Here is a 12,824-nt window from a genome sequence, read left to right on the forward strand (position 1 = left end):
CCTCCCCTTTTCTATGCTCTTGTTTGCTCCAACCAAAACTCAGCCTTAGGCAACTTGATGTTGTCAGCACATTGCTATTGTTTTAGGAACAGCCATGGAGCTCCCACTTCACCCAGTGATATGAGTTTGCAGTCAAATAGCCACAACACACTGGGGATAGAAACTTTTCAGAGAGCTGCAATTTCTAACAAAATATGTACTGTGCTCTAGGGATGGTGCGTTTAAGGGCGCTCTAAAAGAGATCCAAACTCGCCCCTCACTAGTGTCTGCAAAACTTCAGGCTTTTGGCTACTAGTCACTGTTCCGGGGAGGGAGGGGGGATGGGATTAGCCCAAAGTAAAATGTCACAGACAATGTTGCCTTATAGAGGTTTAGCAGTTTCTCTTGGACAGATTTTTAGCTTGCTATGTGGCTTTGGTTATGTGCGGAGTTTTAAAGTAATTGATTTTATTTATTTGCTCATGTTTTCATACTTTCAGTGGAGAGCTAGTTCACAGAGGTCCTCGTTTCATTTATTCCAGAAGTCAATTTATATTACACATTTTTTTAAAAAGCTACACTGTAATTTTGTTTACTTTCTCATCTCTGTTAGTTTCTCTTCCACTGTTCATCACCTATCTTCTTAATATCTTTGTTTTCAAATAAAATTTATATTTATCATGCTCTTTTTACTTTTAATTTCATTAAGATTCATTTTTCCTTCTTGTAAAATATGTATTTTGTGAAGATGCAAGAGATAAATATGATTACATAATTTATTATTTTTATGATTGAGTTTTATATATTTTATAAGATTTTATTACTTATGTGTTATAGTATATTTAATTAATATCACTTTTCTTAATATCTTTGTTTTTCAAATGCTACTTGCTTCTATATTTGGTTTTATGGAAAAAAACTCAGTTCCGTGGAATTATTTTTTTGCTAGTCTTTGCAATTATGAATTGAAGATGTAATGAGAGCTCCATTTTTAAATGAAAACAATACATTTATCTAAATTTCCTAACATAAGATAGGATGGTTCAATTTTATTGTAGCAAATTTACTGCAATTAGTTTGCATTACATTCTTTATTTACATTTTATCTTTTTCATAAAATCAATGGGTCAGCATGGCTTGAGAACACTTCAATTAATTATGCAACAATAAAGTCCTCAATACGTATTATCATTTACAATTGTAATTTTCTAGATTATACAGATGAGCTGTAACACTGAGTAACATAATTGCCTTTTAATGGTACAGTAGGTATAAGATGGTTATTAATTATCACTTGACTATTATTGGTAGCAATTAATTTTTGCTTTAATAATAATTGCTGATAAATATATATGTCTTCCTCCTCTTATGCTTTGCAATGACATGAAGATGTTATATATGGTTACTAAACTACAGATTGTCTAAAACAGAGTTCCCTGATTTGATATGGATTGTCTCTGAGCTTAGACACATTTTCATTAAGCTGTTGAAACTGTAAAAAGACATTAAGCTACAGTGTTTTCTTTTTAATTACATTTATTTCATCCCCCTTTATTTGTATCTTTGTATTTCATATACCATTGTTCAACAGCTTTTGGCAATCTTAAATAGGGGAGTGTTTAAGAAGTGTGTGTGTATAAATAAGTGAGAAAAGTCTTAGCATTGGACAGAAAGGAATAGAAAGACATGAAATGATAACTCTTACTCCTTATAGCAATTACCAAAATTCAAATCTATGACCATGACCTATGTAATATTTATAAGAAAGATGGACCTTGTGTTTCTTATATTCTCAGCATAAGAATAATACTTGGCATCAGATAGATGCTCAATAGTATTTGTAGAATGAATAATTAAATAATCAAGTGAATTAAGTGTCTGATATCAAGGAGAAGCTGGTGAAAGTCAGTGAACAATCCTGCTAACTTTCATTGAAGAGATTACTTAATGTCTTCACAGAAATAATTTCTACCCTAAGGTTCAATACTCAGAGACTCTTAGAAAAATATACAGATATTCATTGAAATAGAAACTAAAGAAATTTGAAATTTGTGATCTGAATTTTAAACAAGCTTTGCTGGTTCTCTGAGCAATAGAGGATTACATTTCCTTTGAGAGTTATCAGAAGAATTATGCCATCAGAACAAACTTTAATGAGCTACTATTTTAAGACATCTTAACCATTTCAGCCTATGCAGAAATATGTTACCATAACAATTATATCGTGTTTGCTCTAAAATGTTTTTAAAATCATATTTGTGTGTTATTTTACTCATTTATTTTGGAGAGACAGTTTAAATATGCTTAATGGTTCAAAATGGGTTTCCAGTATTGCAACTTTAATACATAATATCGTGATTGTGGTAAACAAGTTCTTCATTTTAAGTGGTTTGGTTTATAACAGACTATCATCCTAGAAATAACTTAGTTGTATGTTGTTGCTTCCTCTGAAAGAGTTGAGAGAGAGAGAGAGAGAGAGAGAGAGAGAGAGAGAGAAAATGTGTGTGTGGGGGGGGGTGAATAGTGAGCTCCTACAGATATAACAGGAGAAACACATAAGCATTAGGTTGTTTGAATAAAGCAGTGGCTGAAGTACAACCCTTAAGTTTTTCTAATGATCAATATTTTCCTGGAAAATTCTATCATTTTAACAATATACAAAATGAAATGATGGAAAGCATTGTGGTTAAGAGCAGAAGTTGAGGTCAGGTGATCCTGGGTTCAAGCCTTACTTCACTATTTACTCTGAGTCTTACTGCAAGCTGTTTAATCATTCTTAACCTAGTTTTATTATCTTGAAACACTGGCTATGAAAATGAGGCTGTGCCATGGGATCATTATGGGGTTTAATGTAGTTAAAGATCGTATTATTGCTATGGTAATATTATCTGCCTTGTAGTTGTTAAGAGGATTCAATATAAGAAAGTGACTTTGTATATTATAGCAAGTTCTAAATAAATGTCATCTACTATTTTTGTAGTTATTATTGCCAAGTAAATACAATTTAAATGATACAAAAACATTTAAAAATCACATGTGAAGACTAATGTAAATATTAAATCAGTTTTTCAAGCACTATTTTCAAAACTAACAATATCATTTTTATTGAAAACTTCTTATCAAAATAATCTACCTGTAAGCCCACGAACCAGCATTTACTTTTTTTTGAAGTTAGTCTCTTCAGCCCCATTGATATTCTCTGTCCTGTAGTGTGAGGAAGTACATCAGCAGAAGCACGGCTTGCAGCCAGTCACCTGATTTCTCCAGGTCATTCTAGAGAGAATTCCAACATGGATATCACATTGCATCATTGGTGTGAGTGGTTTATTTGGTCTGACTCTTTCTCAATGGATCTATATCAATAATTTATTCCAATTGTGATGTCCTTCAACACCTGACCAAGAATAACTTCCTAGATTGGGTTAAACTCCATAGTGGTGACAACATTAAAAAATTTTATATTCTAGACCTGGCTCCTAAGACATCATGTTCTCTTTTAGCTATACTTAATACAAGCTCATGACTTGGCAAGTGTTAAAGATTTATCTATTTATTAACATTTTTCTTACAAGGATAAAACCCTTGAAATATTACAACTCATTTTCAAGAGTGTCCTTGGATGAAAAGCATATATATTTTTGTCACATCACATTTTCAGACCACATAGGTCACTGTCATAAAGTAGTCACCAGATAAGTTAAATGTAACTGCATTATATAATAGATTTTTTTTCATATTTTAGATACATATACAATTATAAGTTGTAATATAAATTTGATAGTAGGGTTAAGAAATATGTGGAGTGATTGCCAAGCTCATAAGAAGGTAAACAATTTTGAACATAGAATTGTAAATTTTTTTAAAAATGTGGAAAAATTGTCATGCCTACTTTTATGAAGAAATTATTCTTTTGTTTACTATAGTTAACAAGTGAAAAATACAGTAGGATTCTTGCCATTTCATTCTCTTTGTCTTACTCTTTGGCATGCATTATGCAGAGAATAGAATGAAGTTGGAGGATGTCAGTCAATTGGTTAGGAAGCACTATCAGTTTTTCAACTTAGTTGCCTCTAGAATATCTGCTAGTTGTCCTCAGTTGCTGTTGTGAAGGATGTGGTGTGGATTATAGCATGGAGGTTAAGACTATAGCAATTGCAATTGACCAAACCTGAGTTTGTGTCCAAGTTCTGGTATTAACTACCATGTTCTTTAGTCTTTTCATCTCCAGAAGGGGTGCAATAATACCGTAACTATTATTGGATGGTTGTAAGAGAAAAAAATTATGGTTAGCACAAAATCTAAAGCAAATGACCACTTATAAAATGAAAACTAAACAATTATTTTCCTCTTGTCATTGTTATTTTATGTGTAGGTTTGGGCTGAGGGATGCTAAGACAGCTGTTAAAACATTATTTATGTCCGTGAGGGTGTTTCCAGAAGAGATCAGTATTTGAATCAACAGATTGAATAGAGAAGATCTTCCTCACCAGTGCAGGTGAGCATCAGTCAGTCCACTGAGGGCCTGAATATAATAAAAAGGCAGAAAAAGGCTAATTTACTGTCTTTGCTGGAGCTGAGACATCCATCTCCTCCTTCTTTGGACAACTCTCTGCTCCTGGTTTTGGGCCTTTGGACTCAGACTGGGAATTGTACCATCACTTTCCCTGGTTCTGGAACCTTCGGACTTGAACTGAATCACAGCATCAGCTTTCCTAGTTCTTCAGCTCACAGGCAGCTGATTGTGGGACTTCTTGGTCTCCATAATGACATGGGTCAATTCCTATAATAAATTTTCTCTCACTTCTATCCATCTATCTATCATCTATCTATCTATCTATCTATCTATCTATCTATCTATCTATCTATCTATCTACCTGTCTATCTATCATCATCATCTATGCTATGGGTTCTGTTTCTCTGGAAAATTCTGATTAAATTACAACATATTCCTTAAATTACATTGTTATGGGTTACTATGAAATTAATTTATCTATTTCTTTCCTTTCTTTAATTTACTTTTCAGGCTGGGTTACTTTTTACCTAGAAGAGCAAATTATACAGTAATCCCTTGTTATCAGTGGTTTTGTTTTCTGTGGTTTTAGTTAGCTGCATGAACTGTGATCTAAATATATTAAGTGGACAATTCCAGAAATAACCAAGTTATGTTTTAAATTGCATGCCATTCTGAGTAGTGTGATGAAATCTTATGCTATTCTTCTCCCCATCCTGGATGTGAATCATCCTTTTGTCCAGCATATTCACCATGTATATGCTCTTTGCCTATTAGTCATGTAATAGTCTTCTTGGTTATCAGAATAACTGTCCCAATGTTGCAGTCCCTGTTTGCAAGGAATTTATACTTTCTTCAACAATGCCATATTCATGTAACTTTTATTAGAGTACAAGGCCTGTCCAGAAAAAAGTCCAACCATTGTTAATATAATGAGAATGATTTTTGCAACATCAGTGTAACCTGGCAGCCAAGGAAAGTAGACTAGGATGTACTAGTCAGAGGGGGCAGTAGATGTCATTGAGTGAGCATGTGTGCTGTGTGGTCCTCACATTCAAAATGACTGAGAGAGTACAGCAGTGAATCTGCATCAAATTTTGCATTAAGCTTAAACATTCCTCTGCAGAAATTATTGGGATGATTCAGACAGCTGCAGCTATGGGCAACTAGTGATTGGAAGCTTCATAATGACAACATGCATGCTCATGCATCATGTCTTGTGCAGTTTTTTGGCAAACTGTCAAATCCCCCAGGTGACTCAGCCCTCCTACAGCCCAGATTTGGTGCCCTGCAACTTCTGGCTTTTACCACCTTTAAAGGGGAGAGATTTTGGACCATAGATGAGATTCAGAAAAATATGACAGGGCAGTTGATGGCAATTAGGAGAACTTTGAGAGGTTCCAAGGTGCCTACTTTGAAGGGGACTGAGGCATCACTGTCCTATGTACAATGTTTCTTGCATCTTGTATCGTGTTTAATAAATGCCTCTATTTTTGAAAGTATATGGATGGATACTTTCTGGACAAACTGTGGTATATATTGTTATAATTATTCTTAGTTGTTAATTTCTTACTGTGCCTGATTTATGAATTAAACTTTTTAATAATTATGTATGTATAAGAAAACAAATGGTATATATAGGGTTTAGCACTATCCATGGTTTCAGGCATCCACTGAGGGTCTTAGAACAGTTCCTCTGCAGGTAATGGAGCTACTGTAAAAGCACAATTCCCATGAGTATATTAATACTGCTTCTATTTGTTATATTTTGTGTTTATTACAGTTTCTGGTGAGTTCCCTTCTTTAGTGTGTAAAGATTCTTTCAGTTAGTCAATTCACATTGAACATATTTATGTTATTGTACTAGGAGCCATAATGAAAAATGTATACACTAAATAGGAGCCCTGCCTCCACAGAGCTATACTTCAGTGGCAGAGTGAGACTGGAGACAGGCAATTTTCATGCCATATGGTAAGGAATCTATCAGGAGGAGAACAGGTAGCTATGGAAGCCCATGGTAGGTGTTAAAGAAATAACATGTTTAAACACAGACCTAAAGGTAGAGTAGGTGTTAGCCAAGAAAAATGTGAGAGAGAATGATTTCACACAGAAAATATGGAATGTGCACCGTGTGTTCAAGAAACTGAAATAAGTTACTTTGGGTTTTGATACAAATGCAGAATGGAATTTCAAAGATAGCAAGAAATGAGGCTGGAAAAGTAAACAAAGGCAAGATGATAAGTGGCTTTTATAAAATTTTAAATAATGTTTACTTTATACTAAGGGGGGGGAAGCCACTGAAAGATATCAAGTAAGATAAGGAATGATCCCTACTTGTTTAGAAAGTGCAACTTGGGGGCCAATGAAACTGAGAGGAGGCGGTCAAGACTAAAGGCAAGAGAACAATGTTGGAGGTTATTGCAGTAATTCAGGTAGAAGAGCATGGACATTTGGACAAAAATAATGGTGGACTAATGGGAGAAGAAAATGAATTTGCTAGATCTCTAGAAAAGTTTGCTCATCAAATTTCACAAATGTTTGGATGACATCTGTAGTAATAAAATAATAGTTAACACTTAGATAGCACTTATTATATACTTATATTTTTCTAAATGTTTTTGCTTATAGTAAGCTGCTTAATACTCCTAGAAAATATTTGAGTTTGATGTCTTATGATCTCCATTTTAAACGAGTAAACTGAACAACAGAAAGCTTAGGTAACCTGCCCAAATTCACACACTTCATTAGTGGAAAAGCCAGGATTTAAACCCATGCATTCCAGTTTGGGAGTTTAAGTTATTCAGCATGAGACTTGTCTGTTGTTCCACTGATTTACATTTGTGATTTGTGTACCAGTAGTTGTTTCATTTAAATTGTTGAAATTGGTGAAAATGAAGAAAAGCAAATTGGCTTGTTTAGTTACAAAGACAGAAAGCCTAGTAGATGAGCACAGTCCTGAGAGTGATAGAATTCTGCAGTAAAATCATGTAGTCCTGGAAATTTCTTTTCTTTTTTTTTTTTTTACAGTTATTTTACTTTAATACTCTCAAACATCAAACTAGAACTATTCTACAGATAGAAAACCAAGAAACTAAAGGTTTTTCACAGGTAACGTGAGAACCTAACTTGTAAAACTGCATGACTTAGCTCTTATGCTAAACTCCCCCTTACTGAAATTCTGTATTTATCATCCCTACCAGATTTCATTTAGAGATGCTATAAAAACACTTCACACAAAAGGTACATAATTTAAGATTACTGTATTTCCTTACAAGAGGAACATTTTAACAAATTTTACAGGTGTCAATCAACCCTTGTTCAAATTGGGCACACATCAAACCTAGCATTATGGGAGTTTTATTTGGAAGTTAACTTAACTATTGTTACAAATGTCAAGATACTACACAAAACATTCACAGGAACATTTTTCATTTTTTTTTTTGAATTGTTCACAAACATTTCCTACATAACCCAACATACAACAAAGAAATGGTACATCCTTCTCTTTCAATTTGCATACAATGGAAAAACAATATATTTTACAAAGTTTAACTAAGACACTAGGCAGGCCGACAGTTTAAGTCTATAGGTGAGACAGTACCTAATAAAAAATAATCAGAGTTTATTTAGCATCAGTTACTTCCATGACCAAATATCACTCCAATTAATAAAACTTGCTGTCATCAGGCTTCTGGTATATATACCATTACTTTTTAGTACTGCTCCATCTTGGTTCTTCATAATTACTAACATAGAAAACTGTTGCAAAGTAGGGGCAAGCATTTGCAAAAAAACAAATAAACAAAATCCCCTGCTATTATAAGCATGAATGTGTATGATGGAGTTTCTTCCCAAGCAACATATGAACTTTCAAACCATCCAGAAATCACCAGAACTGAATTTGCCAAGATATTTTTGCCTAAATTCAAGCCCAAAAGAGGAGCTGAAAATCAAACTTAGTGTTCAAGTTGAGAGTAGGTTGGGGAATTCAGCCATTTGAAAAATGACCATCTTTAAAAAAAAAAAATGATGACCAAAAATAGGTTCACTAAATTTATTTTAAAAATCATAAAACATTTCTTACAAAAGAGCATTACATTCTGCACACTGCTCTGAATAGATGCCAGGGACATATGGACTATTGTTACTTTTCTTCCCTGTCCCACCCCCTCAAATGTTACAGTGACCACAAAGCAAAGTGTTCACAATAATTACATAGAGGGGGAATTTTCCTTTTTAACCACCAACAATGAACAAAAATTAAAATTCACTCCTCTGCTGCTGTTTCAAAATTTCAATGTTAGTTTTTGCACACCCTCCCCCCCCACCCTGTTTGTAAGGAACTAAAACATTACATCTGGTGAACAGCAAAGATTTCACTACACCTCAAATGCAGAACACCTATGAAGCAGAGGAATGTTGGTTTTTTAAACAGAAGCAGATTTAAAAAAAAAAAAAAAAAGATGCAGGACTCCTTCGGTTCTTCACTAGTCTTAGAAAAACTTTCCAGAATACTGCTTCACACTATAAAAAAGAAAAAAAAATATCTTGCATTAGAATCCTTCAACATCTGCATACTGCTTCACACTGTTCTGCAGCAAATAGTGTGCATTCTGTATCTGGTCCTGTGTTCCTGTAATGGTAATGATCCGATCTTCAGACCCTTCTAAAGGCTCATCAGTTTTGATCGAAGCTCCTGATTCATGACGAATTTGTTTAATCCTCTGACCACCTTTGCCAATAATAGATCCAGCCAAATCTTTGGGAATAGTTACTTGTGTAGTAATAATAGGTCTACCAAGATCACCATATGAGCCACGGCCCCCTGCATAGGAATAATCATATCCAGAGCCACCCTGTGGCTCATAAGCCATCTGCCATTCTGAAGGGCTCCACGTATCTATAGCAGAGTCCCAAGTTTCATCAGCACTGAAACCAACCATGCCATCGTAACGATCTCCCGGTCTTCCTCTTCTGCCATAGGCCATTAGATCTCCTCCTCTAGGTGGTGGTGGTGGAGGAAGAGGAAGATTCCGTGCTCTGCTACCACCCCGGCCACCTCGTCCGGGAGGTGGTGGAGGAGGTCCTCTCCGAGGGCTCATGTCATCATAATCTCTTCTAGATGGAGGCATTGGACGCCCACCCCGACCAGGAGGCATTCTGTCAAAGTCACCTCTTCCCCTCATGGGAAATCCCACGGGACGTCCACAGCAGTCATCAAACATCATTGTAAAGCCACCATAATCGTAGGTCTCATCGTAAAAATTGGGATCATAAGGCTGTGCACGTCCTTTGATGGGAGACTCTGATATGAGATCAAGAATGATCTTTATGCACTCTACAACTCTATCAGGTTTTCCTCCAATAAGAACGACTCTGTCAGTGGAATGAGGACAGCATTCCTGGAAAAGCTTGATTGTTGTCTGAGTGTTCTCTCGAAGTTCTTTGATTTTAGCACCTTTGACCCCAATAATTCCTCCTGCCAGACTCTGATAAATCAACAGCCTCAATTCGCAGTCAAAGTCACTTCCTTTATAGCGTTGGTACTCTTCCAAGGTAGGGATGATTTTCTTCAAAATTTCTCCAATTGTTTCAATATCAGCACTGATACTCAATATGCGCTCAGGGCCACTGCTGTCTGGGACTGAAACACTGGCATTGTAGTCTGTACGCAGAGCCTTAATATTCTTGCCTCCTTTTCCATCACTGCCCCAGCATTCTTGCTCTGAAGCAGAATGTGTAATTCAACCATCTCATCCGTGTTTCTAGATCTTTAAAAAGCTTGCTCCTCTTCCATGTCTTCTGCAGGGCGTTTACCAAATTCACCATTGGTTTCGGTGTTGGTGAAGGTTTCCTCTGGCTGTTCAGTTTCCATTTTCTTGAATTATATGGAACACCAATCTAGAGGCCGTAAACAAGTGGAACGTAAGCAAGACGTCGAGGTTGGTGCAGCCGAGAAACAGAGGATAATGGCGTCCGCAGCACTTTCGCCTGGAAATTTCTGAGAGCTCTTAAATTATGAGTTTAATTATTTTAATGGTCATTGGCTTATTGAGATTACATATTTCATTTCTCCTAGGTTATCAAAATTGTGAGAAAAGGTCGTCCATAGTCTTTCCTTATTAATTTAATACCTAATATTCTCAGGACTCCCATCTGATCTCAGAAGAGTAATGAGCCCATTTGGACTGCCTTTTTTTTTTTTTTTTGCTAGGTTGAGATTGGCAAATGCTGAGTCTGGGTGGCCTTCTTCTGTTGGATGGAGGGACATAAGTCATTCTTCTGCTGTTTTTCCTACAATTTTGGATCCCAAACTAGTTTGCTTTCCTATTGCCTTTCAGAGGTCTCATCTGGTTGTCGGTCACATTATTTCCATGACTTATAGCTGTGCTTAGCAAGGAAGAATTAGGAGAAGTAATTCTGTACACTCTTGTGTAGACCAGAAGTCCCATATTATTTAATTTTCACAGTGATTTGGTTTCAATAGCTATGCAAGAACTACACTTAGTGTCTAAGATGCATCCATCAAATATTTGAATTTTTCATTTTAATATTAAGATTTTCTTTCTCTCGCTGGGTTCCTCAGTTGGTGGGAATATCATCCTGTAATCAAAATGTTGCGGGTTTGATTCCATATCAGGGCACATTCAGGAAGCAACCGATCGATGTTTCTCTCTCTCTTTCTTTCTCCCTTCCTCTCACTCTAAAAAAAGTCAATAAATACATATCTTTGGGTGAGGATTAAAAATAAATAAATAGGCTTTTTTACTTATTTTTTTTTTGCATAGCAAATATTAAAGCAGAGTTGTTGTCCTATGACAACATAACATTAACATAACATTCCTCTGTTAGCAATTATCTAAGATTTATTTTCAAGTTTTAAAATCCCTCGATCAAGACTTGGTTTTTGCGTTAGTTGTTTAAGTGAAGTTTTCTCATAGCTCAACCAGCCAAAGCCTCACAGTACTTCTTGGGCACTGAGGCCTTCAATTAGAATGAGATGGAGCAGCTCTGCATAAAATCAAGAAGTAGGAAAGAGTAAAAAGGATTAAATTAAATTGGTTTTTATAGTTAAGAACACATTTTGGTGAAGTAATATATTTGACAAGAAAGATGATGGAGCCCCTGGAGTTATTGACAGTTCTGTGAATGTCATCTTCAACAATTGGAAACAGATTGAGAACAAAGGTAATACCAGTTTTATTTGGAGAGATATACTTTAACAAATAACTTTCCAACAAAGTTTTTCTAAGTTCTTTGAGGACAAATAGGTTTATTAATTAAACCATAGTTTGGGGCTACTCATCCAATATTATCCAAACTTTAAATTAGGAACCATTACACAAGAGGTTCATATTTAACGTGCCCATCTTTCAATATTTGCTTCATAATTTTACTTAGTAAATTATTAATTTTTATATATCTCATAACTTTGATTTTATGACATTGGTGGACCTATTTATGATTTAATTGAGGTCAAGATATTGATTAGGAAGGCAATAACCAATTATGACTTTTGCATGGGATATTAGTTTTATTTATAAGTCTTGGTTTCAACTAGCATATTGTGGAGAAAAGTGGGAACTACTAATTACAAATAGTTCTGTGCATAAACACACTCATTGAATAACTGAAACATAAATTGCACAGCATCAGAATTTGGTCAAATTATATGACTCTACAAAAATTACTTTATATGTCACCAATTTTAAATTATCATTACCATTCTGCTCCTAGACTTACTGACAGTAAGTATTTTACCTCAATTCCTTTTATTATTGACTCTGATGCATTTACTTTATAAAACAGTTGTCTTTTTTCCTTTTTCCTTCCTTTGTAGCATCTAGAGCTAAAAGTTTCAATCCAGAAATCTATTCTGAGAACACTTAAATTCACTTTTCCAACTGCTCAGGATTAGTCAACTAGCAGCTATGGAAGCCCTTAAGGAGCCATTCACTCTCAGTTTAGTGTGCAGAACAAATTAGTATTTCCTAAAATAATAACAATTAAGCCAACATAGAAGAGTTAGCATCTGTATTAATCTCAAGTGGCAAGTTAGAATATCTCTCTGAAAGAGCTGTCACTTAAGGACAATACTTTTTAGCTTGCGTAGTTATGCTACTTTTATATTATCCTCCTAAGGGTGGCTTTTGCCGGATATCACCTACTATTGCTACTTCTATTACTGTTCCTGCTGCTGCAATCTGTGCACAAACACATACTCACTGGTACACATATATACATATACTACATACATTAAAAAAACTAAAGATTTAGGCATTTCATTTTGGCAACTGCCCTGGGTAAGAGTCCAAAAGACCTTCTAGTTCTTTTT

The 12,824-nt window shown here is 35.1% G+C and overlaps 1 pseudogene; it reads right to left on the bottom strand.

The window, feature by feature from the left end:
* Positions 1-9,008: 9,008 nt before the first annotated feature.
* On the bottom strand, positions 9,009-10,477 carry LOC150019302 (heterogeneous nuclear ribonucleoprotein K pseudogene; annotated as a pseudogene).
* Positions 10,478-12,824: the final 2,347 nt, after the last annotated feature.

Source organism: Furipterus horrens, unplaced genomic scaffold (assembly GCF_987537825.1).
Source record: "Furipterus horrens unplaced genomic scaffold, mFurHor1.1.pri manual_scaffold_2, whole genome shotgun sequence".
NCBI classification, from domain to species: Eukaryota; Metazoa; Chordata; class Mammalia; order Chiroptera; family Furipteridae; genus Furipterus; species Furipterus horrens.